At 47.9% G+C, this 27,561-nt stretch overlaps 1 long non-coding RNA gene across 1 annotated transcript; it reads right to left on the bottom strand.

Annotated features, from left to right (window-relative positions):
• Positions 1 to 864: 864 nt before the first annotated feature.
• On the bottom strand, positions 865 to 26,614 carry LOC146861301 (uncharacterized). Its single transcript, XR_014979242.1, has 4 exons — positions 26,543 to 26,614; positions 2,069 to 2,304; positions 1,453 to 1,588; positions 865 to 961 (listed from the first exon to the last, which is right to left on the bottom strand). It is a non-coding gene; the product is annotated as an uncharacterized LOC146861301 (long non-coding RNA).
• Between the last annotated feature and the right edge of the window lie 947 nt (positions 26,615 to 27,561).

Raw genomic sequence — 27,561 nt, 5'->3', positions numbered from 1 at the left:
GTTCCCCCCACCACATCTGCTGCAATACCAATGTCTCTGCAGACCCCTGATGTCACAGCCTGTGCGGCCTACACCACCAGCATCACAACTACCAGTGCTGCCTGCAACAATCCCCTTGTCCCAGAGGATGACCACCCCACTCCACTGACTGAGGAGGGCAGGGAGAGGATGTGTGTGCTTACAGTGATGAGGCAACAGGTCCGTGGCAGCAGGGAAGGTAGGAGGGGCAGGGTCACCCGCAGGTACCAAGAGGCTGTGACCCAATCCCTGGACCACATTAACATAGTCCTTGGGGCATATGAACATGCCCAGGGACGAACGAGCCGGTCAGAAGAAGTGTTCCGCGAGCTCATCCTGCTGATGAGGTCCATCAACACCTGCATGGGACAAATTGTGGACTTCTTGGGCCAGCAAGTGGCGGTGCTGAGGGACAGCTCTGCGCCACAACCAACACCTCCACCTCCCTCTGGTGGGCTGCAGGATGACAATTCACCATCCTCCCCTGCGACCACATAGAGGGGTGAGTCCTCAGACCTCACTGGCCCTACAGCAGGGCCCCCCCTGCCAAGCGACGAAGGGGCAGTCCGAAGAAAACCCTGGGAGTAACTATAGGCAAAGCATCTGCCAAAAGCCAGTCATGAGCCAGCCATGATGGCAACCCTCTTCACCACTGCATTGACTTTTTGGACTGTCCTTCCACACACTGCCATGTGAATGGCATCTGTCTGTTGGACTGGGTCACCACATCAATGTTGTGACTACCACAACTGTCAACTCACTGCTCCACTAATCACCTCTATGTAAATGTTCACCCCCTCATATGTCACCATTGTAAATAATAAATCCTTACACACGTGTTGTTGTGGCTGCTCCGTCTTTATTCCAGGATGTACAGTCTTCAACATGATTGCAATGTACCAGAAGTATGGAATGTATGTAGGCAAGGAGAGGTTGAATGGACCTAGGAAAACACAACAGAACAACATTCACTAGTCTGGGTGCGGCATCACAGATATCACACAACACCTACCATCAAGTTAATGCAACATGCACACATCACAATGGGTAACAAGTGCCAACAGACACATCCTGTTGATGTACAAAACTACCCTGTTCCAGAAATATTGTCAGATTACTGAGTAAACAAGCGGCTGCAGTCACAAAGCCCACATACACCTTCACAACAACAGCAACATCATCAGACAATGGATCCGTTGTACATTGCCACTCACCTTTCAGTGAAGTAGCGGATGATGAGCTGTTGACGCAGGTCAACACCTTCCTCCTCTCCACTGCCCTCACCACTGGACACGCATTTTTTTGCATGCTGGGGCCTTTGCTGCTCATCAGCATCCAGGAGCAGGGGGATCTCCTTATGAATGGCTAGGTTGTGGAGCATGCAGCATGCCACTACAATCTGATACACATTCTCGGGTGAGTACATCAGCGTACCTCCAATCTTGTCCGTGACTTCAGCAGACCACACAACGTGTCTTCCAATGGGCATCATTGTAGCAGACATCAGCTGGTGCCCTAGGAATCGGCAGTGGGCTCAGCAACCAAGGACGGTTGGTATATGCAGAGTCACCTATGTGTGACAAACACAGATACACATTGCAATGTTGCTGGGTCAGAGGACAGCATGTCACACACAGCATGCTATTTGACTAAGCATACACACCCACAATCCATGCATGCTCGGGAAACAGATTAGCCATCGGGTGTGGTACAAGGCTGTTCTGCAGGATGTAGGAGTCATGTGCCGAGCCTGGAAATTTGGCAAACACGTGCAAGATTATCATATCTGCCTGGCACACCACCTGCACATTTATGGAGTGGAAATGTTTCTGATTCCTGTAGATGTGCTTACGTGCCTATCGTGGTACAAGCCCATCATGGGTGCAATCAATGGCACCAACAACATGGGGGATGTGTTCAAGGGGATACAAATCTCCCTTCACAGCAGCCAATTCCTGCCCCCTGGGGAAATGGATATATGTATCCTTGTTGATTAGCATGGCGGACAGAACACCACGCAGCACCATGCTGTACATAGGTTGTGACATACCACCTGCACTGGACACTGTGTGCTGGAATGATCCAGTGGCAAAAAAATGCAGGGCCGCCATCACCTTAGACGTGGGGGTGAAAGCTGTTGGATATCCTCGGCGAGGCTGCAGGTGGGGCTCCAACTGAGCACAAAGGGTCAGTAGGGTGTCTCTATCCAGATGGGGTTTCCGGATAATCTCCTCATTCTCCATGTCTGCCAGCACTGTGAAGGGACGATGCAGATTTGGTCTCCTCCTAGTAGAGATTAAAGTGGACACATGTCAATGCAATACATCATGAGATGGGCACAGCATCTCATGTTTTGGCGGACACAACGCCCACAATGACTTTCATCAAAATTGTGTTACAGACCAGCTGACATGTAGGGACTCCTTCAGCTACACTGATCATACATCTGTCAACTGTCACACAGCAAGTACCTCCAAAGGATACTCGCCATATGAGAATGCACATATGGATATGGCCACATTCACTGTGGGCCCTCCTGGGAGTATGTCATCCAGCATTAGTGTAAAAATGCAACACCACTGTCTCACACCTAGCTGCTGCACCTGACACACCTTCAGGTGTTAGTCGAACCTGGCACACATCAACAACACAATGACCACAGGCTGAGCGTACATGACGAGTGTGTGCATGGTCAAACCTAAGCGAACAGGCACATATGGACAATCTTGAAAAACATTGCAGTGATTTTCCCTGCACTTTTACACCTTGACATGTGTACACATTGGGAGTCCATAACAACACTGTCCTGTGTACAGGCCCATCAATATCACAAATGACATGTGAGGGAGTACATGCCAATCTAAGAAAGCACATACACAAACATGGCATGTGTGGCCAGCAGTGGGGTACATGGGACATTGGCATTGTGTGCACTATGATGTGCCATCAACCATGTGGCCACTGTGCACTGTGGAAGACTGCCAGATGGCCATTGGCACAGTATGATGTGTCCATTGGTGCTGTCACAGTCACCCGCCACCCGCCACCAAAATCCCGGCCATCCATGTCACTGTATGGCACCCAACTTGCGGTACCTTCCGCCTGGCCCCTGCGGTGTGTCTCTGCTAATGCCCGGGACACAATCGGGGTTGTGATAGGCATATGCACATGGTGAAATGGCAGTTGGCATGCTTTGCCACCCAAATCCCATCTCTCCATGTCACTGTATGGCACCTAACTCACGGTAGCTACCGCCTGGCCCCTGCGGTGTGTCACCGCCAATGCCCGGGACACAATCTTGGTAGTGATAGGCATATGCACATGGTGAAATGGTGGTTGGCATGCTCCGCCACCCAAATCCCGGTCACCCATGTCACTGTATGGCACCCAACTCACGGTAGCTACCACCTGGCCCCTGCGGTGTGTCACCGCCAAGGACCATGCCCTTCCAGCAAGTGGGATCCGCTATTTTGGTAGCATGATGCAATTTTGAAAAACGCTGTAGGCATGCTCTGCCACCGAGAAGTCGGTCATTGGATGCAATTGAAAGATGCACCACCACGGTAGAGCCCGCCTGGCCCCTGCGGTGTGTCACCGCCACAGACCATGTCCTTACAGCCAATGGGATCCGCTATCGCGGTAGCATGATGCAATTTTGAAAATCACGGTAGGCTTGCTCCACCACTGCAGAGCCATTCTTTGGATGCATTTGAAAAAGGCTGACCTGGAACACCAAGTGCTGCAGCTTAGAACCACTGAAACGACACCAGGGGGCTATATATGTGTGGGAGAGAGCCCCACATTTCCACTGCTCACAGAGCCTGATGACTGAGACCCCTCACCTGCTGCTGCCTCCAGGGACTGCTGCCTGAGATCCCTCACCTGCTGCTGCCTCCAGGGACTGCTGCCTGAGGCCCCTAACCTGCTGCTGCCTCCAGGGACTGCTGCCTGAGACCCCTCAACACCCACAGCCGCTGCTGTTGTCTCATGTCCACAGTGATGGCAAGGACTGAGAAGATCGCGCCAGTCCCTTCACAAGCGAGGAGCTGGAGGTCCTGGTGGACGAGGCGCTCACACAATACCCAAGGCTATATGGTGCCCCAAATGTCGTGGTAAGTCTTCAACAGTGAGGGTGAGAGTGCAGGGGGGGGCACACATGTAGTCGGTCTGATGCAGTATGTGCCTGAGAGTGTGGGATTGTGTCATGCACTGCCTAACATGCTGTTTCCTAGGGTGAAGGGAGGTGTATCCTACTCCACTCGTTTCCCTGCCTGCACATCAAGATTGGAGGGACATGTGTTGTTTTGTCAGCCATACAGTGACGCAGCAAGTTGGTAATGCAGGAGTCATGACAGTGATTGCATGTGTGAATGGCTCTGTGGGTCCCTGTTGTCCATCTCAGTGTGAGCCCACCTTGCCTGCACAGTCACTGCCCAATCTGACAAGGACACAACACTGAATGTTCAGAGTGTTACATGCATGTTTTTTGCAGGACTCTCCATCAATGAGCCATCTCAGCCCTGTAGATTGCACACGACTGGCCCTGTGAGAAGGGTGTGGGTTTGTGAGATCATGTCCCTCAATGTTACATACATGACGTAGTGAGCTATTCACAGGGCAAGGTCGTTGAGGCCTGCGCACTGTTGGACACAGTGAGTCTCCCCCCAAACACATGTTGGTATGGGATGTATGGCTTGCTCAACCTAGAAATGGACAGTAGATGTGGGCAGAGTACACATGGCTTTTTGTGCTGGCATTCTGCTTGTATATGAGATGTGCAAGTACTATGTCCTATGCATTTATGTGTGCTTCTCACATGCAGATGTGCCATGTGAGATGCATTCCTGTCTCTGCAAGACATATCTCTGGATTTGGGATGAGCCAGTTTCATGCTACTGTCCTTAGTGATCTTGTTACATGACACCGTGTCACTGATGTTTGCCCCCTCTTGTCTCCCATGCCTGCAGCTCAAAGTACAACAGTGTAAGGCCGGCCGTGTGGAGGGCCATTGCGAGCAAGGTGTGGGCTCTGGGTGTCTCAAACCGACGGCGCACCCACTGCCACAAGAGGTGGGACGACATCTCATGGCTGGCAAAGAACGGTGCGGAGATGACACTGGGGCTGCTCCCTCGCACCGGCAGGTTGGCACAGTGCAACATGACACCAATAATGTGCCGCATGTGGGCTGAGACACACCCTGAGCTGGATGCACGATTGAAGGAGCATTTGCAGCAAATTAGGGGTGAGTCTTCTGGGAAGGGTGACTGTGGCTGTGTGTGGCTGCATGTGTTCACAGTCTGTGCCAGCGCTGGGCTATGTGATGTTGGTAGTGTGCTGCAGTGGCTTGGAAGTGGCCTCTGTGCTTGGTGCAGCTGTCATGCATTTGTCCTACCTGTACTTCCTAAGGGAATTCGAGTACTGGGCATTTCAATAGCATTCTGGGTGGTGGGCTTCAAGTCTGAGATATTTGAGTTACTGTTTGAACGGAGCCACATGCAGGATGTTGTGCTATGTGGTCATCACATGGCTCACTTATGCCTGGGTTTTTTGTTTACACGCACTGTTTGAGTAACAAAAGTGTGTTTGCACACTGTTATTGCACAGGGTGGCGTGCAACATTTAGATTTAGTCATCTTCATGGTTGCTTTGCTTGCATATGTTTGTTCTGTTGCTGCCACTGAACTGACCCTACATCTCTCTCTCTCATGTAGCATCTCCCGTGGTCACGGAGGGACAGGGGACGGGCACCAGTGGTGGGGAAACAAGCACAACAGCTGCACAGGAGCCCAGTGACACAGATGTGACCAGCGCCTCAGAAGGGGTCAGGAGTCTGCTGGAGACATCACAGCCCGAGACGCAAACTTCAATGTCATCTTATGCCAGCGGTGACACAGCCATGTTTGCGGGCACAGGGAACGGGGACTCTGCATCATCTTCCATAACACAGCATACAGTGCCCACCCTTCCAGCCACTTCCTCTGGTGCTGCCCGTGTTCACACCAGTAAGAGGGCAGGAGTGTCCTTCACACTAGGCACCGCAGCCCCTGCTCCTGTCCCCCCTGCTGCCATCAGTGCAGAGTCTGTGGACATTCTTCGCCAGCTGTGTGTAGGCCAGACAGCTCTCCTCAATGCATTCATAGACCACGACAAAAAATTGGCTCAGGTGGTTGCTTTCATGGAGGGTATACATTCAGATGTGGGTGGGCTGCACTGGACTGTCCAGTCTTTGTCCTCCACAGTGACGGCAGCCCTTCAACTGGCGCAATCTCGGAGTTCAGCTCCAGTCCCTTTGTCCACCCCCATGCCAGTGGCCATGTCTGACGATAGTGACCACCCTCCACAGACCTCAAGGTCACGATACAGCACACGTAGCACACAGCAGCTGCCCAAGCGGTCCAGGCCGCAGACACAATCCCCACAGAAAACCAAAGCTACCCAAGAGCGCAAAGACGAAAGCCCGTCAGGCGACACCAGGGGCCAAAAAGCAAAGAAGCAGACCTCAGTGTAACATGGCTCAGAGCTATCCCCAGCCAAGGACTCTGCTGTCCCAAAAGCGTCCTGCAAAGACAAGCAGGCAATTTCCGTGCCCACTGAGAAGGTGGTGCCTGCCAAGGGTACACATAAGAAGGGCTCCAAGGCAGATTCACCCACTACCTCGACTCCCATTCCAAGCCCAGTGAAGCAGGGAAAGGAGGGCACTGTAGGGAGAACACCTGGTAGACAGGGGATGGAGGGGCAAAGGCAAGGCCATGCAAAGCTCACCGCTGGATCCAGCATGTACCCAGAGGGAGGGCCACCGTTTGCACCTTCTGCAGCCTTGTTGTTGAGTGTGCCTGTTGTGTCCACATCACTTCCCATTGATCCAAAGTCAGGCAAACTATTTTGAATCCCCAAGAAGTGGAAAGGCACCCCTCCACAATCTCCCACCCACACTGTGTCTCACGTCTGCATGACTCCACCTCACATGCCACTATACCATCTGTTCCAAGCAGCCCTCTGGCTTGCCAAGCCATTGATAGCTCTACCACAGCTGGGCCTCTCTCTCCCCAGTCAAGTGCTCCAACTGTGCCTGACACACAGCCAGCTCCCAGTCTGACTGACAGCCAAGTCTGAATGTTGGTCAACCTCACACACCTGTCTCTCCCACAGCAGGGCCTGTGCTGCCCATCATGACACCCCAGACTGTGTTGCTGACCATGGCAGGGTACAGTCGCACACATTCCCTGTGCAGCTTCTCATGGACTCACTCTGCACTTAGTCCCGCCCACTGGCCTTGTTGTTCACTGCTGTGTGCCCCCTGCCTGTGCAGCTTCTCATGGAGTCACTCTGCACTTAGTCCAGCCCACTGGCCTTGTCGTTCACTGCTGTGTGCTCCCTGCCTGTGCAGCTTCTCATGGACTCACTCTGCACTTATTCCTGCCCACTGGCCTTGTCATTCACTGCTGTGTGCCCCCTGCCTGTGCAGCTTCTCATGGACAAGCTCTGCATATTGTGCCTTGCTCTTTTCTAATGGGGCCTATTTGTGCAATTTGTGAATAAAGACAGTTGCTCCTGTTGTCTGTTTTGTCAGTGTCCTTACTGAATAAAGTCTTTCCTGTGTGTATATGGTTTACTGTGCCACATGCTCTGTATGCCACTTCAACATTGCCAATGGCTTGTCTCACTTTTTCTAGTTTTTACAGGTGTGATAGGGACTCCTGACTCTGATGCTTGTGGGTGCAATGATAGTGGTTTACGATGAAATACCGTTCTCATTATCATTCTTTGTTTATGTTAGCTATATTGTACACAAGTCAGATTTGGGGGCACTGCCAGCACAGTGTGGAATTATTTCCACAGGATTGCAGGCAGGCAGGCCAGAGTCATCATGTATGTGTGTTCTTACTTTCTGCGCGCCCAGCAGTGTAGGTGTATGGTCATGTTGTGATGGTCAGTCATCCTACTCACATGGGTTACTTTCAATGTGTGCACTTGGGTGGTCAAGAAGTGAGCAGTGTGAAGGGGGTGTGTTTGTCGTGAGTGTTGATGTGTGTGTGCCCATGCAATGTCAACTACACACGTGTGTCACCCAGGAGTAGAGTTGCCTGTTTGTGTGATTGTTCAGGCCTGTGATTGTGATTGTGTGCACATGTGTGAGTTGTATGTTGTGCACCGTGCAGTGTGTTGGTATGTCCTTGCAGTTCTGGCTGACTCCTACTTGTTGCTTTTGCCAGATGTGAGTATGCAGAGTGTGTGACTGGCTAGACAAGGTTTTGTTTTGTTGAACAGCTGTGTGTCATGATACTGTTTGTACTCACTGTGCATACCTGCTCAAGCACACTGACATTGTGGGTGTGATTTGCTCATGCATTGCTGTCACATGGTGCTTTATTGCCTCCAGTGTGGCATGTGGTGTGCAGTGTCATACCATCCCCTATCTGAGCTTCAGATGCCTTAACATTGTGAGTCAGCACTCCCTCTATTTGTGTTTTGTGCACTCCTGCCATGTCCACTATTGAAGTGCACACCACTTCACTTTGATGTCAGCTGTCCCCTTGTGTTGCATGTGTGTGTGCCTCCCTATCACTTCATTTGTGACACTGTGCTTTGTGGTGCAGATCTTTGTCCAGGAGCACTGTGCCATTCGTGGCATTTCCCCAATTAGTTATCTGTGTTGTTGTAGTACTGTTCGGCAGTCATGGTTGCTCATGTGCAGTTCAACTGCCTGTGCTGCCCAGTCCTCTGGTCAAATTGTTTCCACTTTTGTGTCTCAGACTTGTGCATCTGTGGGTGTTGTGTTAGGTGTATGTGTGTATGCTGGGGTACTGCTTGATTTCCTGAGTGTGATGTTCTCAGTGTGCTGTTTTGCTTTTTGTTGTGAGTGTTCATGGTGTGTCACTCATGGCTGTGTGGGACTGTTATGTTTTGTGTGCACACATTGCTTGTTGTGCATGAAGTGCTGTGGGTGTATGGGGCCTTGTCCTGGCCTGGTGTGCATCCCCTGATGTCCTGCTGTGTTTGCTATGTGATTTATTGTCATGTGCATTTGTTGTGTTTAATGTGGCTGTGTTGTCTGTGTTGTGGTATGTTATCTGTGCATTGTTCCTGACTGATGAGGTTGTGCACTCCTGTTGTGTCTGTGCTCCCATTGCCTTCCCACAATTTTGCTGCTCAGGTCATGCTGTGGTTCTGTGTGTGTTTTTGTTGAGTTATGTGTTTATCTGCTGTTTTTGTGCAGACATTGGTTCTGGCATCCCTGTGTGATTGTTTGTCTGTGTATTGACTGGACATTATTGACACCCTTCTGTGTGCCTGACACTGGGGTTGTGTGCTGCAGATATGAGGGGGGTATCTGTGACGAATCCTACTTGTGTTTGACAGTCATGGGGTGTGTTAATGTTCCCTGTGTGTTGTGCTGCTGACATACTCCTGTGAAGTTGTTGTGTACATATGTGTGGCTGTTCACAGTTTGACTTCAGGGCCTTCCTTTCATCCCTATGCCTATACATGGGTTGCCTTGCTGTCTCCCTGGATTGTTGCACTGAGGTGACTGTGGTTTGAGTTCACTCACTGTGCCAGCCATGTGTGTCTTGATGGGGTGATGGTGTTGTTCTCTGTTCCTTGTCTTGCATGTGATGTACACATGCTTGTTGGTTATCTCCTTGGACTTCCATTTGTGTGCACCTCACTTTGGCTTTCATATATGTTGTGCTCCATTGCTGGTGGCATGTGGTTTGTGTATGTGACTTTGTGTCAGTGTGGGGTATGTCTGTGTGACTTAACATGCTGTTTGTCCAGTAGGATGTTTGTTCATTGTATGTGTGTGTTCATTTTGTGCTTGTACTCAGCTTTCTTGCCATGGATGTGGTGTTGTTGTGGTGTGTGGGTTGCCCTGGGCCTGTGCTTCTGTGCTGTGTGTTCCTCTGCAGCCACTCCTGCTGTGGCTGTCTCCCTGGTTGTTTGTTGTGTGGTGCAGGGTGTGGATTCACCTAGCTTGGTGTTGGGCATGGGGGTGCACAGGGAGGTGCACATGGCATGTCCATTCATGTGGGGGTGCCCGTGTGTGGAGTGGGGAGGCGTGGCCCTGTGTACTTTACGCCCTGCCTATGCCTGGCACAGGCCCTGCCTTCTGCATTGTATGCATGTGTTCCCTTGTCTTCAACGCTGCTGTCACATGACCGGGACATTACTTGGAGATCGCGGTGATGTGTGACCTGGCTGCGGAGGGGTGACTTAGTGTCAGGTAGGACATGTGTGGATACACTTTTGGATGTGTTCCTGTTCCTACCCTGGTGTTGCCAGGGACCCTGTATCAGCCCATGAGTTGTGTGTTGTGGTTGTGTGCGGGATAGTGTTGTTGCACACCTGCGGCGGTGTCCGTGACCGTCCATGAGTAGCTGGTGATGTATCAAGTCCAGCACCGGAAAGACGTAAAGAGCTGGATCCATTGCAGTCGGGACTGGGAATCAAGTTTCGTGCTCCGCTGTCGAGCTTCTGCTGTCTCTAGTTGGACGGTATCTCCGCTGCGGTGCAGCTGGCTTTTTGGGGCATCCTGATTTGTACAGCGGACGGGACGTCATTCTGCACGGCGGTGAGTCTCCATTGGCTCCCACCGCCGTGGTGGCGGGCGCACTTTGATGGCGGTGCGCGTCGCACTGTGGCGGACAGTAAATGGGCTGTGTTTGGCCATACTAATATGGCAGGCGTGAGGCCCGCTGCTGGCATGCGGAAAAAGCCATTTTCCGCCACCGCAGGCACCATGGTGGTGCCACCTCGTGCCATCCTAATAGACCCCTTAGTGTTCACACCATTAGAGAACAGATGATTTCCAGATTCCTGTAGGGTCTTTCCCCTAAATGTTTAGAGCATCTTTCCCTGGACTTTTAGAGAGCTAGACCTCTATGTTTGCCTTGTTTCTTTACTGAGTGTGGCTTAGGCTAACACTTACTTTAATTCCCGGAAAAGACTCTTGATCAAGCTTTTGAAATGCTGTCATCTCTCCAACTTATTTTTTCCTTGCCTAGTTCTTGTTTCCTTCATGTAAATTCCTGATTTTTGAGATCGTTTCGATTTTCGGCTCTTCTCTGAGCATCAAATACCCCTCTAAATCTTTTGTGTGGCTGTAACTGAATTGCTTGTTTGTCTAATATTGGCCCACCTCAATTTCTTCTTTAGGTTTGGCCTGCATATTGTTATTCTGTACGTGCATGGTGTTAAGAGTCACGTACCTTCATTTGATTCTAAATTTGTAATAAACCTTCTTAACCCTATCTACAGATTCCTGGTCCTCATTGTGTAGCCAAATGGTTTGCACTGTTAATTGATATTGATTGATAAAACACTAACTCTCCTCAACTCTCAGTGCGGATGAGAAAGGTTCATCGGATGAGGATATATGGTAAGAGAATAGGCTCATTATGCTGCATCAATTTGTAGCACGTGGGATGGTTTATCCACTGACATGAGAGAGTCCCAGTCCAAACCCCAAAAGCCAATGGTTCGGGCGAAGGATTGTTGGAGTTCTGGCAGTTAGTAAACAAAATGTAGCAGTGGAGGTGGATGGGAGTTAAAATAGGTGGATAGCAGTGGAGGGATTAGTAAACAAAATGTAGCAGTGGAGGTGGATAGGAGTTAGATAGGTGGATAGCAGTGGAGGAGTGTATAGGGTTACGTGTTCCAATTGCTATGCCTCGATTGCGGTATTATGAAGTAATTGTGTGGTATTCTCCGGAGATTATATAAATTGATGTGTGAAAGTGGTGCTTAATGCAGAGAAGTTGAAGTAGTTATAGGGTCCATTGTGGCATAAAATCCCAGGATACATGCCTACATGGTAGGAGTTTCAGTATAGTAGACATTGAATTTAGTTTTCTACTGTGTTAGGGTGCTGGTAATGAGACGTTGTCAATGGCATTTTTGGGGTAGGGACTTTATTTTTGAGTGATTTTGAGATGTGGTTGGTATAGTTTACCTACAGGGAAGAACTGTATCAATCTGAGTGAGATCCCGCTGTTCGAGGTTTCGTTTGAAGTGAATGTCAGGATAGGTCAGAAAGAGTTGTTGCTTGTGTGTGTGAAAATGTAACATTTCATGTAGAGGAAAAGACAAAGTTAGATGTTGAAATTGCTTGCATTTGTTGTGCGTTAGTTGCTTAGAGAACGTGCTCATGAAAATTGTAAATGAGGGTGAGTTGCTGCACTGCATGAGATTGATGTAAAGGTGTGCAGCGCTGGTATGGGTCTGTTGGTATAAAGCCGCGCAGGGATTGGTTGTGATCGCCGAACCAAGAATTGTGGGTGAAAATCATTTCCTATTTTCAAGGAAAAGTCATTTGTGAATAATTCACATTGTTGATTGAAAATAAAATTATTTGAAGCATTACAGAGCCTAGTGAAGGGAGATGTGACTGTTAGAATGGAGGAAGAGGCACCAACCAAAGTTCATTTTATGGCGATAGACATGGACCTTCAAAAGTGTGTTTGACTTGCACAATAGCACATTAGCATAAGTTCACTGAAAAATAAAATGCATTGTCATTTCCTCATTATGAGACATTTAATTTGAGAATCATTGAGCATTTAAGGAGGACGCTGTATGAAATGAAACCGCCTTCTAGACTTACACAATACAAAGTACTTAATGCTTGGGAACATACAGCCCATCTTAGACAAAGTGGAGATTTCAAGGAAGAGTCAAGAAAGCCATATGCACTTGTGCAGATGCTAGATGGGATGCAGAGCAAAAATCCCATGGAACTGACATGATTGTGGGAGCTAGATTATATCCTGCACTAATAGGTGAGGAAGAAAGGGAAAGGTAAATGCAAGGATAAGAAAAAGAAGAAAGAGATAGAAAACACATAAAATATAGTTGAGGGCAGTGACAGTGATTCAAAATAGGAATTTATAACTGAGTTATTGTTAAACTGTCCATCTCCATACAATGTAACCCAGACTGGTGGAACAAGTAATGTAGTTATAGGTGAGACTTTTGATGTGCCTAACACACCATTGACCGTTCCTGTTACAATTGGTCCCGTAGTTCCATTTTATCAGCCTGGATCAGTAAGAAATACTATGCATACTTTGGCTGTTCCTACTGGTACAAATACTAGTTAGCAATTCAGTGGGCTCCACAATGAAACCGATCCCCCAGACTCCTATCGTTCTGACAAAAGGAAATACCCCATGTGCTGCAAGAGCAGACCCTACATTAAATCATACAGGGCTTGACTCAAATTCGCTCAGAGGTTGTCACCTTTTTTTCTGGGCTAGAACAAATGAACTTCCAAATGTGAATTACAGTACCCCTAGGACAGAGATACCTATGGGAACGCCAACTTTTGGCATGACCCTTTTGAATTCACCACAGAATGCAAGTAGTGGTACCTACAGTGGAGAGATATTTCTCAATAATCCAGCAGAACAACAGGTCTTAATGTCCGAGAATTTGCTGATTGGCTTAGAGGCATATACACTCCAACTGGAAGTGGAAATCTTGGAACTAGTGGAGGGAATGTTCAGATCCAAGAAAGAGAAAGGGTTATGGATGTGGGTAAATTGAAAGTAGAATTAGAAGAAATGATAATTGGAACACTTAACATGCCACAATTGACTGCTTACCAGGATGATGAACTATTGTTTCTGTGTAAAGACATTACCAGACATGCAGGAAAGGCAAATGAGAGATTATCTGAATCAGCTCACAGATATGGAATTGATTTGCAGAAATCTAAAGACTTGCAAAGAAGTTACAGGTTAAGCTTTAGTGACAAAGATCTCACAGATATGAGACCATAGGGAAGGAAATTACAGATCAAGATTTAATGACATATGTTCAAAAGTGGAGTGAGTTAGCTAAATAGGTAGATGATCAAAGAAAAATAAATGCATCTGTCTGAAACAGAGGAGCAAGATGAAGATGTACACACGTGCACATGAGAGAACTGCTTGGGAGAGGGTTTGTCCATATACCTTGGAGCAGAAGTGATCTTATTTGACATTGTAATTTCAGGTGATTTGTGGGTTGAGTGCAAAGTTGCTGTGGATTGGCCTGAAGTGAAGCTGACGAGACAAACGGTATTGCATGTTCCGTCTCTACACATAATGAAAAAGTATAATCAGGTGAATACGTTTCTGAAATCGAAAATCTCTCCTAAAGAGATTGATTTGGTGAAGATTGACAGAACAGCCAAAGAGTCCATAGAGTCAGCACATACTTATTATGAAAGACTGTCACAGGCATTTAAACAGTTCAGTAACACAGAGACTATAGGGGAAAAGGAAATGGGATATTTTGTTTACAGATTTCTGTATGGAATGAAACCAGAGGTTAGTTCCATGATTCAGCAGCATTTGATTTGTTAGCAGAGTACACCCATTGATGAGATACTGAGGTATGCCAAATATTGGAGTGACAAAGCGGAAATGAAACACAAGAAATTGAAGGAAAAGTTAATGTTAACACAAATGAAAGCTGCACAGTAAGGTCAGAATCAACAGTGTGTTGGGATTGCTGGTCCCCTGCAGTTAGTGTATCAGTAGGGAATCCTGATCATGCAAGGGGGTAATGGGTTTCAACATCAATGTAGAACCGATTGATCCGAATACAGGTGTTGATGTGCTGACTTTGAAAAACGCAAATCCCTGCCATGTCTGTGGTAGGCTAGGGCATTGGAAGCGCGAATGTTGATTTAATATTGGTAACATGGCTAGTGAAAATCAGGTTCAAAATGGTGGATTATGCAATCACAAGGACATTATATGGTTGAGACACACCAAGCACAAAAGACAGAGAGTTCATAATCCCAATGTACCCTAATCTCAGGTGATCCAGGTTCCACAAGCCCCTAAGCCACAACAAAATGCAAATGTCCAAAGATAAAATGTGAATCAAATTCCCCATGTAAACACCAATCCTTTTGTGAATAAGGGTACTTCTCAACAGTACTCCATGGTACAAGCAGATGATGATTACAGCACAGACCTGTTGCAATTAGGCCTGAGTGGAGTACTCAGAGTTAAAGTGACCAAAAAACTCCACTGCACCTTATGGAGTTCCGCAAGCAGCGGAGTGCGTTATGTCGTACCATTTGCGTTTGATTTTTAGCACCGGGTGTTTGTCCCACGCTGGAAAATCAGCACAGTCAGCACCATGTGCAGCGCTAGAAGGCGCTGCTTCTTTTTGCCACTCGAGTAGATTTTCTACTCGAGGGGCAGTTTCCTCAACACGAACAGATGGTATCTCAATGCAAGCAGTCGCATCCATCCGTGACCACACGTATTGAGAAATTTTGCTGAGAGGTAGTCTAGCTTTGGATTTTCCTTGATCAATCTACTAGGACAAGACCTCTGAATTGTTCCATTTATTGTACCCAAAGGGAACTGAGTTTTAGACTCATGATGAAGACATTGCCTTTAAACTTGTCACAAGAAAATCAGAAATCAGACTGTACCCAATGATGACAAAGGACATTCTGCCCCAAGAGCTGAGAGACATAGTGTTACCTTAAGTCTGTGACTTTTCAAGGGAAGACATAGGTGTCATCAAAAGTGTACAACCAGTCCCCATTACTGTAAAGCCTAATGCTGAGTACTGGAGAATCCCACAATGCAATCTGACACTCCTGTGATTGATATAATGAATGATTAAGGCATTATGAAAGAGATTATAGGGAATCCAATGGTAAGCACCGCATTGTACAAGATGTGAGGAAGGAAAATTCCATTTATGTTCCTTGCTGTCCTGTGGTACCAAATCCAGCCGTGATTTTGTCTCGGATTCCATGTCAGGCTGAGTGTTTCTCTTTCACTGATTTGTGTCAGGCCGTCTTCTCTATACATTTGCATGAAGACAGCCAGTTCCTTTTCCATTATAGCAGCCATGTTTTGGCATGGTGCCAAGTCCCACAAGGGTATACGGAGCCTATCAATTTTTAATCAAATACTCAAAAAGAATTTGGAGTCTCTGGTGTTGCCCTACCAGTCCTAGTCCAGTACATTGATGACCTATTACTGGTGTCAAATACGCAGGAGGCTTGCAGAAGAGACACAATTGACTTGTTGAACCACTTAGCTGAGAATGGACATAAAGTGGCCCCAAACAAACTGCAGTACTGTAAGAAAAAAGTCCTGTATCTAGGACATCACACTGAGAAAGGTGCAAGTGAGGTGTCACAAGAGAGAATCTCGGCTATTCTGAAAATGAATCCGTCAACAACCCAGAAAGAACTCAGAATGTTCTTGGGAGAGGTGGGCTACTGTCGAAAGTGGATTCCCAACTTTTCCCTGATGGCCAGGCCTTTACAGAGGCTGACACAAAAAGATGTGTCAGATCCGGTACCATGGGATGACAGCTGCATGCATGCCTTCTCAGAGCTGAGAGAATCTCTCTGCCATGCCCCGGCACTAGGAAAGCCTGATTATAATAAATCTTTCAGTTTTTTCTGCCATGAGAGAGAAGGCTGCACTCTCTCCGTGCTAACCCAGATGCACAGGAATGCTCATAGACCTGCAGCATAGTTTGCTGCCACACTTGATCCCAAAGCTGATGTTTTGTCCTGCTGTCTCCAAGCAGTGGCCTCGACAGGTGTCAGCATCAAGCAGTGCAAGGGCATTGTTATGTGTGATCCTCTGATGGTTTTTGTTCCTCAGTCTGTAGAAGTCCTTTCAACTTGTACCAGAACCCAATACTTTACTAATAGTCTCACCAAGTACAAGCAAGTCATACTTTGTGCAGATAATGTTACATTGAGGAGATGTACTGTACTGAATCCTGCAATCCTATTGCCCATCCTTGGAAATGAAACTATTGAAAGTGAAGTTGAGCATGACTGTCTTCAAGTTACTGAACTATGCACCAAGCTGAGACCTGACACACAAGCTGTGCCACTACCTGAATCAGATTATTCTCTGTTTATTGATGGCTCCTGCTTAGGAGACCATGATGGAAACCTGAGAGTTGCTTACGCAGTTTTTACTGTCTCAAGTGTGGCCTCCTGGCTTCAAGGAGTATTTTCAGCACAAGTGGCCCAATTGATTGCTCTTAGTAGAACATTCTGTGTTTCAGACCAGCCGAGGGTGACAATTTTCACTGATAGTTAGTATGGCTTTGGTGTCGTTCTCGAATTTGGACAGTTATAGTCTATGCATGGATTTATGACTTTTTCGGGGGGTCACTGATTTGGAATAGTGAGAGTATTCACAACCTCTTGCAGGCTTCACAGTTATCTGCCCAAACTGCGGCTGTCAAGTGTGTCGCACATCTAAATGGCACCGACTGTGTGACAGTGGGCAATAAGTACACTGATGATACAGAGTGTTATTGCGCTCTAAACACTTGCAGCTTTAACAGGAAATATCAGAATGAAAAATCAGATGCCAAAAATTGCAATCTGTTGTTGTCTGCAGTTGATACTTGGGAAGAGGTTAAGAGACTACAGGAAGAAGTGTCAGAAACAGTACAGCAAGGCTGGATCAGAGCGGGTTGTGTCAAAAGAAATGAGGATGATATTTGGGTTTCAGGAGATGGATGACCTGTAATGACAGTTAGCTTGCTACCACCAATGGCGAGACATTATCATGGACCTGCACATGTAGGGAGAGATGTCATGGTGTGCCTGTTAGACTGATAGGCTGAAGGATTGTGTCACAGGTGTGTTGTTTGCCAACTGAAAAATGTAGGCAGAAGAACAGCAGTAACACTAAGTCACATGGGGAGATCAGGAGGTATCTTAAACAGGAAGCAAATGGACTGTATTGAGATGCCTGTGTGCAATGCATTGAGATATGTCCTAGTGATTTTGTGCATATTTGAACGTTGGGTTGTAGCTTACCCGACCAGTGGAAATGATACTCTCACAGTGGCTAAGTTGTTGTTGCGGGAGTTGATTCCCCTGTTTGGTTTCCCAACTTCTCTGGAGTCTGACCGAGGAACTCATTTTAATAATGAGATTCTGAAGATGTTGTGTGCAGAAATGCAAGCCGAACAGAGGCTCCACTGCAGTTACCGACCAAAGACTTCTGGACTGGTGAAGCAAGTCAATGGCACCTTAAAAGCCAGATTGGCTAAAGTGTGTATTTTGACATCTCTGACATGGCCTGATGCCTTGCCTCTTGTGTTAAAGAGTCTACGCAGTACTCCAGATAGGAGGTGAGGATTGTTCCCCCATGAGATCATCATGGGAATGGACATGCGACTTTCAGCTATGCCTGTGAATGCGCTTTTGAACATTATAGATGACATGATTCTTGATTACTGCAAAGGACTGACTGATGTGGTGCATTCTGTGTCTCATCAGGTTGAAGGGGCTACAGCTCCTCCTCAATAGGAGCAGTGTCATGACTTCAGTCCCATTGACTGGGTTATGGAGAAGAAGCTGTGCTCAAGCCGGGCTTGAAGTTTCAGTGGCATTGCCACCTGCCAGGTGATTCTTGTCACCACAACTATGAAATGCGGTGGTCTCCCTAACTTGGTACACGCTGCTCATACTCACAGAGTCCCTTGTCCCCTTGATGATACAACAGATCCTGTTCCTGATGTGCTGGTGGTTACAGTGAGACAGAGGAAGTAGGTTAGTCAAGCTGTTGGTGATCAGCAAGAAGCTGAGACAGCACTTGTTTGGTCTGAGGGGGGTCTGAGAGAGTCAACGGTTGAAGTTTGCACGGAAGCGTCCAATCCTGTAGTGTTGACTGTGCCAGATTCAGACCATGGTGAAGGGCCTAGTGCAGTAGTTATGTGAGCTGTACCTGGAGACCGGTGGCCAAGAAGACCGGAGAGAGAGATAGAGAGACGCTGTTTTTCTGAAGTGCATGTGCCACACACTATCCCAGAAGATAATGAAGGATCTGGCCTAAATTAAAGTGATGAATAAGGGCCAACAGTGAAGAGATCAAAGAGAGCTAGAGTGTCTCGTCAGAGGTATTCTTCACCTGAATGGACATATCTAGCTGTAAATGACCAGGAGAGATCATGTTGCACCTTTTGCAATCTTTTGCTATAACAGTTTGCATCCAATTGAGCCTCCTTAAACTGAACGTTCGGGATGAACTAAGTTTTGAAATTGCATTGCCACTAAACAAACGGAGTCAATTTATTCTCAAAGTGATTGTTAGTGACTTTGAACTGAGCATCTATTAGAGCAAAAACTTAATTGAATAGTTCAGACTACAAAGAAGAGTAAAGAGGTCCGATTCAGCTGAAGCATCGTAAGGTTGTCCCTTAGAAGAACAAGGAGCAGGGCTAAGGAGGTCTCATGAAGATCATTGTACCTATTTTACTGCAAAAGACATTTGAACTTTGTTTGCTATCTGTTCAAGTGGAAACTAACTGAAAGGAATGTGCTGCAGTCTTCTAGTTAAAAGGTCTGACAGCAGAGAACACAAGGAACCTAACCCAAACATTAGTAGACATAGACGCTTATGTGTAGAGTACTTGTCATTGTGACATTAGTGCTACTTACTTTGCTTATAATTTTGAGTTAACCCCATTCTTCACTGGTAGAGGAGCTTAGGTCTACACATGCTCCTCAAACACCACTTACTACTGACCCTCTCTTGAGAGTAAGTTGACTATTTTGTAACTGGGTTAGTACCTCAACTAAGAAGCTATCATGACCTATTCTTCTTTTTTAATAAGTTAAACTATCATATTAGAAGAGCACTATTTTCTTGATCCCCTCCAAAACCTTCCATATTATGAGTTGGAAATGAGCTGCCGCTGAGTCCAAGCTGAACAGCATGCGGATAAATTGGTAAGCACCCAACGTGACAAAATCAGGTAGGGTGCCTTGATTCTTCACATAACATCACCTGATGTTACTCTGAAAACAATTGATGGAGAGAACTGTAAGAAGTGAGGGTATTGCAAAGACACAAGGGGGGTGTGCACATTTTGGAGCAAAGGATTTTATTTCGAGATCTGCAATACATATTGTTAAGCCTTTTCGCCAGAGTGACTTTGTAGTATTTGACACGCCGGGTTGATCTTATCTTCCACTGTATTGTTCCTTGCCACTATACAACATGGAAAGACCACCCTGGTATGTAAAATTAGGAGGCTAAAAATAGGTTCACGGAAGATCCTTGGATTAGATTTGTCACCCCTTTTAATATAAGACTAATACATTTATATAAACGTTTAACATCCAACACAGGGCCTCCGACACTATAAAACACTTACAAATGTCCTTGACAGCTCAAAAAAAGAGCACTATCTTATAGTGGCTGAGGATTTTAACACGACATACAAACCCATAGACTTTGTCAGGAAATAGTGCAGGAGGAAGAGCTAGCTAGAGGAATCAAAAGGCTATAGTTACCACCCATTAAATGATGCACAAAGGTTGGTCAACAATTCCTGTCCTTTACACTCACTTCTGGGGTAGGGACTTGTAACAGCAGGGAGTCCTGATGATGTAGAAGCAAATACTACGTTTAAAAGGGGGAACGTTTAGAGTCGGATTTACTTTATTATAGTAGATCTTCACCTGAGGCCAAAAGGCAATGATATGGTTGTCTTAAATCATCAGGATAGTGACCACAATGAACTGATCCTGAGGCTAACCGGCATTCCAATTCGGCACTCCCAGACTAACTTAGTGACGGCTCCTGTGGGCCCGTTGCTCCACCTGGTATTTAATGCTATTACACGAGGGGGAGACATCCCCAAGACATGGAAGGGTGCAGAAATAATCCCCATATTTAAAAAAGGAGATAAAGGGGACGCCTCAAATTATAGGCCTATTAGCCCTATAGATGTATCCCAGAAAGTTTTTAGCAAAATGATTCTGTCACACTGGCAAATTTATTTCCTCTCTTTTATGTGTAGATGACACGCTGCTTATCTCTAAAACCCCAATGGGCATCCAGAAAGTCTCAAATAAGTTCGCATAAGCATGTGAGGACCAGGGCCTTGAAATCAATTGCTCCAAAACGAAGTTCATGGTTTTTAATCCTTATAAATCCTCTAAGGGGAAACTGAGGTTGGGCTCAAACCTTCTAGACCAGGTCAAGGTTTTTGATTACCTGGGAGTTAGAATTACTGAAGGCGCACCTAAGGCAAGCCCGTCTGCGCCCGTCCGCGCCTGGACCGCACCCAGCGCCAGAACCCCTGGACCCCGCACCCCTCGCAACGCCAGACTGCACTACGACGCAAGCACCCTCCACGCACTCAACACCAGACGAGACCACCCCTGCTACCGGGCCACCCCGAAACGCACCCAGGGGCCTTTCACCTGCCGGAACTGCAGATTCACCAGCATCCAACCCTCCACACCACCAGCCAGAGAACCCAACCACCTCCGCTGCATTCTCCTCAACACCTGCTCCGCTCGCAAGCACGCCATCGAACTCTGGGACCTCCTAGACTCCACCGCCCCCGACGTCGCCTTCCTGACGGAGACCTGGCTGAACGCCACCTCAGCATCAGACATCGCCATAGCCATCCCACAGGGCTACAAGATCTCCCGCAGAGACCGCACCAACGGAGTGGGAGGAGGAATCGCCATCATCCACAAAGACTCCATCAAAATCTCAACGAACACCGATGACACCCTCACCACCGCCGAGCACATGCACTTCCAGATCCACACCGACCCCAACACCACCCTCAGAGGAACTCTCATCTACAGACTTCCCGGACCCCGGCCACAGTTCAGTGACACCATCGCCGACCTCATCAGCACCCACGCCCTCGCTTCCACGGACTACATCCTCCTCGGGGACCTGAACTTCCACCTCGAGAACAACAACAACGCCAACTCCACCGCCCTGATCGACAACCTCGCCAACCTCGGACTCAAACAGCTCGTAACGACACCTACTCATGCCGCTGGGCACACGCTCAACCCCATCTTCTCCGCAAGCCCTCACGTCTCCTTCAACCACACCACCGAACCACACTGGACCGACCACAGATGCGTCCACTTCACCTTCAGAAAACCCACCACACACCAGCGCACCCAACAGCTACCACGCTGCTGCTGGGGCAAGGTCACCGAGGACCAACTGACTACCGCCCTCGCCCTGAGACCTCCCACCGACCCCACCGACCCAGACGCCGCCGCAACCTACCTCACACAGTGGATCAACGACTGCGCCAACACCCTCGCCCCTCTCAAGACCTCTACAACCAACCACACCAACAAGAAAGCCGCCTGTTTCACCGAGGACCTCCGGATCTCCAAGCACACCTGTCGGAAGCTGGAAAAGAAATGGCTCCACGACCGAACACCAGACAACCACACAGCCCTCAAGAGCGCCACCCGCAGACACCACCAACTCATCAGGACCGCCAAGAAGACCGCCTTCAAGGACCGCCTAGACAACAACGCACACAACACCAAAGAGCTCTTCAGCATCGTGAAAGAACTCTCCAACCCCAGCTCCAACACCAACGACATCCCGCCATCACAAGACCTGTGCGACTCCCTGGCCACCTTCTTCCACCGCAAGATCACCGACATCCACAACAGCTTCAAATCCGACCCCCCCGCACCCACCACCGAATCCACCACCCCTGCGACTACCACTCGCACCACTCACCTGACCGTCTGGTCCAGCGTCAGCGACGAAGACACCATCAAAACCATCCACTCCGGATCCCCATCGGACCCCTGCCCTCACCACGTCTTCAACAAAGCCAGCACAACCATCGCGCCCCACCTCCGGAAAACAATCAACTGTTCCTTCGAGACAGCAACCTTCCCAGAAAGCTGGAAGCACGCCGAGATCAACGCCCTTTTGAAGAAGCCCAAGGCGGACCCCAAGGACCTCAAGAACTTCCGGCCCATCTCCCTGCTCTCTTTCCCGGCAAAAGTGACCGAGAAGATTGTCAACAAACAGCTGACCCGCTACCTCGAAGTTAACAACATCCTGGACCCTTCCCAATCCGGTTTTCGCAGCAACCACAGCACCGAGACCGCCCTCATCGCCGCCACTGATGACATCCGGACCCTGATGGACAAAGGAGAAACAGCCGCCCTCATCCTCCTGGACCTATCAGCAGCCTTTGACACGGTCTGCCACCGCACCCTATCAGCACGCCTCCATGACGCCGGTATCCAAGAGAAGGCCCTTGCCTGGACCACATCCTTCCTCTCCGGCAGAACCCAGAGCGTCCGCCTCCCACCCTTCCGCTCCAAAACCACCAAGATCATCTGCGGCGTCCCACAGGGATCCTCCCTCAGCCCAACGCTGTTCAATATCTACATGGCCCCCTCGCCCACGTCGTACGACAACACAACCTCAACATCATCTCCTACACCGACGGCACCCAGCTGATCATATCCCTCACCAAAGATCCCCACACCGCCAAAGCTAACCTCCACAGAGGAATGAAGGCCGTAGCTGACTGGATGAAGGACAGCAGACTGAAGCTGAACTCACACAAGACAGAGGTCCTCATTCTCTGACCCACCCCATCAGCCTGGGACGACTCTTGGTGGCCCACGTCACTAGGCACAGCCCCGGAACCCACGGACCACGCACGCAACCTGGGGGTCATCCTCGACTCCACTCTCTCCATGACCAGGCAAGTCAACGCCGTCTCCGTGTCCTGCTTCAACACCCTCCGTATGCTCCGCAGGATCTTCAAATGGATCCCCCTCGACACGAGAAAAACCGTTACGCAGGCCCTCATCACCAACAGGCTCGAGTACGGGAACGCCCTCTACTCAGGAACTACAAACAAGCTCCTGAGACGACTCCAATGCATCCAGAACGCCTCGGCCCGACTCATCCTCGATGTCCCCCACCGCAGCCACATCACACTCCACCTGAGAGGCCTGCACTGGCTACCCGTCAACAAAAGGATCACCTTCAAGCTCCTGATCCACGCACACAAAGCACTGCACAACACCGGACCCACCTACCTCAACAACCGACTCAGCTTCCACACCCCCACCCGAAGCCTCCACTCAGCCAACCTCACACTCGCCACAGTCCCTCGCATCTGAAAAACCACCACCGGCGGCAGAGCCTTCTCCTACCTCGCCGCCAAGACCTGGAACACTCTCCCCACCATCCTATGACAGACCCAGGACCTGCTGGCCTTCAGAAGACTCCTCAAGACCTGGCTCCTCGACCAGTAGCACCCCCCTCCCCAGCGCCTTGAGACCCTCTCGGGTATGTAGCGCGCTTTACAAATGCAGTGATTGATTGATAACCTGGCATGGACACCTCAGATTCAGAAGAGCAACCTCACACTCCAGCATGTAGAGTGTGTAATAGTAAAGTGTATCAAACGATCAGCCATCCGCCCAATTTCCCCTGCAATAGAAATACATCGGGCTGGAGGGTTGGGTGCTGCCCTCTATGGTGCAAAACTTTGGGGGCTGGAGCAAGTGAATCATTCAGAGATTGTGTCAAAACACATTTTTAAGTTCAATTTTAAACCTCCCAAGGAACACTCCATTATTACCAGTATGCCTTGTTCTTGGCGTAAAGTCTATTTTCATACTGCTGTCCTAAGTGTCCTTGTTTTCTGGGTGAGGCTTTGGACCAGTAACACCCAGATCCTGGTTAAGGACGCAGTGGAAGAACCATTAACCCTTGAAAGACAGGCAGCAAAACTAGGCTGGTTTAGAAAGGCCAGACAGGGTTTTTTTAAATTGGGGTTGAGGATTCTTTGCGACGATCCAAAGTCCATTACTAAAGAAATGCTTCCCCAGCTCAAAAAAGGTACTGGGACTATATAGAGTCTATATGCACTAATACCAGGGTACAAGGCACTTTAACCATAAGATTTTTACATTTTAAAAGTTGGTTTAATTATGATAATTATATGGATGATACTGAACCCTCTCAGGCACGAGCACTTTGTATACAATTCAGGACTGGGGTTGTTCCCTTGAATGCTATGAAAGGTAGCTGGGCGAATGCCACTGTAACCTCATTTGTTGTGCAGCTCTAGCCCTGTAACCATAGAACATTTAATTTTTTTATTGTCCCACTATGCTCATATAAGAAAAATGTTGTTGTTCACACAACCTGCAGATGCAGGATGTGTGATCAGATCTGATACAAGAAGGTGACTTGTGTTTACATTATCTAGATACTTGCTTTATGCTTGGTGGCAGAGGTCTAAGATGCGAAATCAACTTTTTTGGGCATGTGTTTGAAACATGTAGGAAAGGTATGATCCAAAACTGTTTTACATTTTTTTTTTTAACACATTTTATTGCATTTTAGGATATAGTACATCCATACATTAACCCTACATGTGAGTCATAATCATACAATACAGGACGCATAACATAGTGGCGGTAGTGCAATATTCATCATCAACCCTTTAGGTACATAAAGTATACCGTGCATGGTATCGATTCCCAGCAAATGTCCGTGCATCTGCACACAAGCTTGTCCATGTCTCGCATATACGCAAGGATCCGAAGCCCGCCTTTAAACCAATGCCACCAATATGTCAACCCACCACATTGATCGTTCAATAACAATAATTTCTAAAAAAGTAAGAAACCCCCCTCCCAACCCTCCCACCGACTCAGCTATGCCCGCACTATGTATTATCATTAGTATGTATCCTTCGATCCGGGGTATTCCCATCGCCCCCATGCATCATCTCATCCAGTAAGAAATGTTTCAATGACTCAATAATATGAAAATAACAATCACGATAAGCATGGGCCCCTTTTACAGCAACCAAGCATGGCTTAAGAGCCATGATTGCAATTTAGAGGATCATTGTGTAAGCACATCTATAGCAGCAAACTCTACCATTAATGCATTCCAATCTAGGGAAATCAGTTTTTTACGCAGTCCTCTCTGTTCTTCGCGACGGATTTCAACACCCTCCGCCCTACCCCATCGAACCATTTCTGCATGCCATTCTACAATTTTAGGTGGTTTAACAGCCTTCCATCGTCTCGTGATATTCCGTTTTGCCAATATAAGAGCCAGATTCATAAATTTGCGCACCGGCCCAGACTTTTTTCCCCTAGGCCTCAACCCCAATATACAATATTCAGGCGAGTCATCTTTCTGTATAGGAGCAATAGCATGCAATATTCTGTGGACCTCTGACCAATAGCGTAGTATTTGAGGGCAGCTCCACACCATGTGGAACAATTTCGCTTGTGGGGCATGGCATCTGGGGCAGCAGTCCGACGTCTCAGGGTACATTACATGTAATCTATGAGGCATTAAATAAGCTCTGTGTACAATCATTAACTGAATTAACTTAAATCTCGGGTTCCTAGAGGTTTTTCTTGGAAAATACAAGATTGACTCCCACTCTTTGTCCGTCAATGCATGCCCCAAGTCCATTTCCCACTGATCACAAATGGATTGTAAGGGGGCCCCCACTACTGTGCGCACGCCCCTATATAACCATCTCGTAATATGACTGCCATTCCCCATCAGGTATTGCATGTTTAACAGATCATGTGTCAATGGTTCCTGTCCTGACGGTGCCCAGGCCTTACGAATAAACCGTGTAACATGTGCATGAGTCAAAAATAAAGTGGGAGGCACGCCATGAGCTCTCACAAAGACATCATGTGTTGCAAGTGTACCATCCACAAAAAACTCACCTATGCTATTAATTCCTACATTGCTCCATGCCCGAACCCTTCTGCTCGTGATAGTGCCTGAAGGTAGTGGAAGACCTAACAAGAGAATGTTGGGAGCATACGGTGGTCGCCTCTTGGTATAGCGGAGTGCCCTTTTCCAATACGCCAATGCCACTGTCAGCAGAGGGGGAGCACCCATTGGTTCCCTACCCCCCGGTAACAATAACCGGTGTAAGTTTCCATTCTCCCACTCCTGGCGCGACATCGCTATCTCTTGCAAATGTTTGCCCACTAACCAATAAGTTAACCATTGTAGTTGGCTCGCATAACAGTAGGCCTGTAGATCCGGGACCCCAAGTCTGCCATGCCTAGTGTTCAATTGAAGCTTCACTAAACGAATCCGTCTGCGTCCCGTCCCCCATATTAACTCAATCAATAAAGTGTCCAGCAGACGAAACACCGACATCGGGACCAAACCGGGAGGTTTGTGAAAAAGTACAAAAGTCTGGGCAGCAATACCATTTTGCTGATCGCCACCCTCCCCGCCACCGACAGAGGAAGGGAAATCCAACATTTTATTTGGGACTTAAGTGAAGTAATTGTGCGCATTAAATTACCATCCAATAAATCTTGTGGTTCCCGATAGATATGTATACCCATCTAAAGGTAACAGGCGCCATCTGGAAAGTCCACTGCCCAAACCGAAGTGCAGCAACATGTACATTATCTGTAAAACAGTACCCGTATGATTTGTTTTCATTGATTGACAACCCCGAAATTGTTCGAAAAGTGTCAAAAATAGTTGGTAGAGGATCATATGTGTCATTTAAATCGTTGAAATACAGTATTATATCATCCGCATACGCCGAAACTATATGTACCGTCGCATCTATGGGTATGCCTCTGTGACCTGCCGCTTTACGAATAGTGTATAAAAACGGCTCCAATGCCAATATAAACAAGAATGGGGATAGGGGACAACCCTGCCTCGTTCCCCGCGCAACAGGGTATTGATTGGATACATAAATTCCTGTGCGCGC

The sequence above is a fragment of the Triturus cristatus genome, chromosome 3_1 (genome assembly GCF_964204655.1).
Source record: "Triturus cristatus chromosome 3_1, aTriCri1.1, whole genome shotgun sequence".
Classification (NCBI taxonomy): Eukaryota; Metazoa; Chordata; class Amphibia; order Caudata; family Salamandridae; genus Triturus; species Triturus cristatus.
The sequence above is the reverse complement of the archived record's forward strand: the minus strand, read 5'-3'. Positions and strand labels throughout refer to the sequence as shown.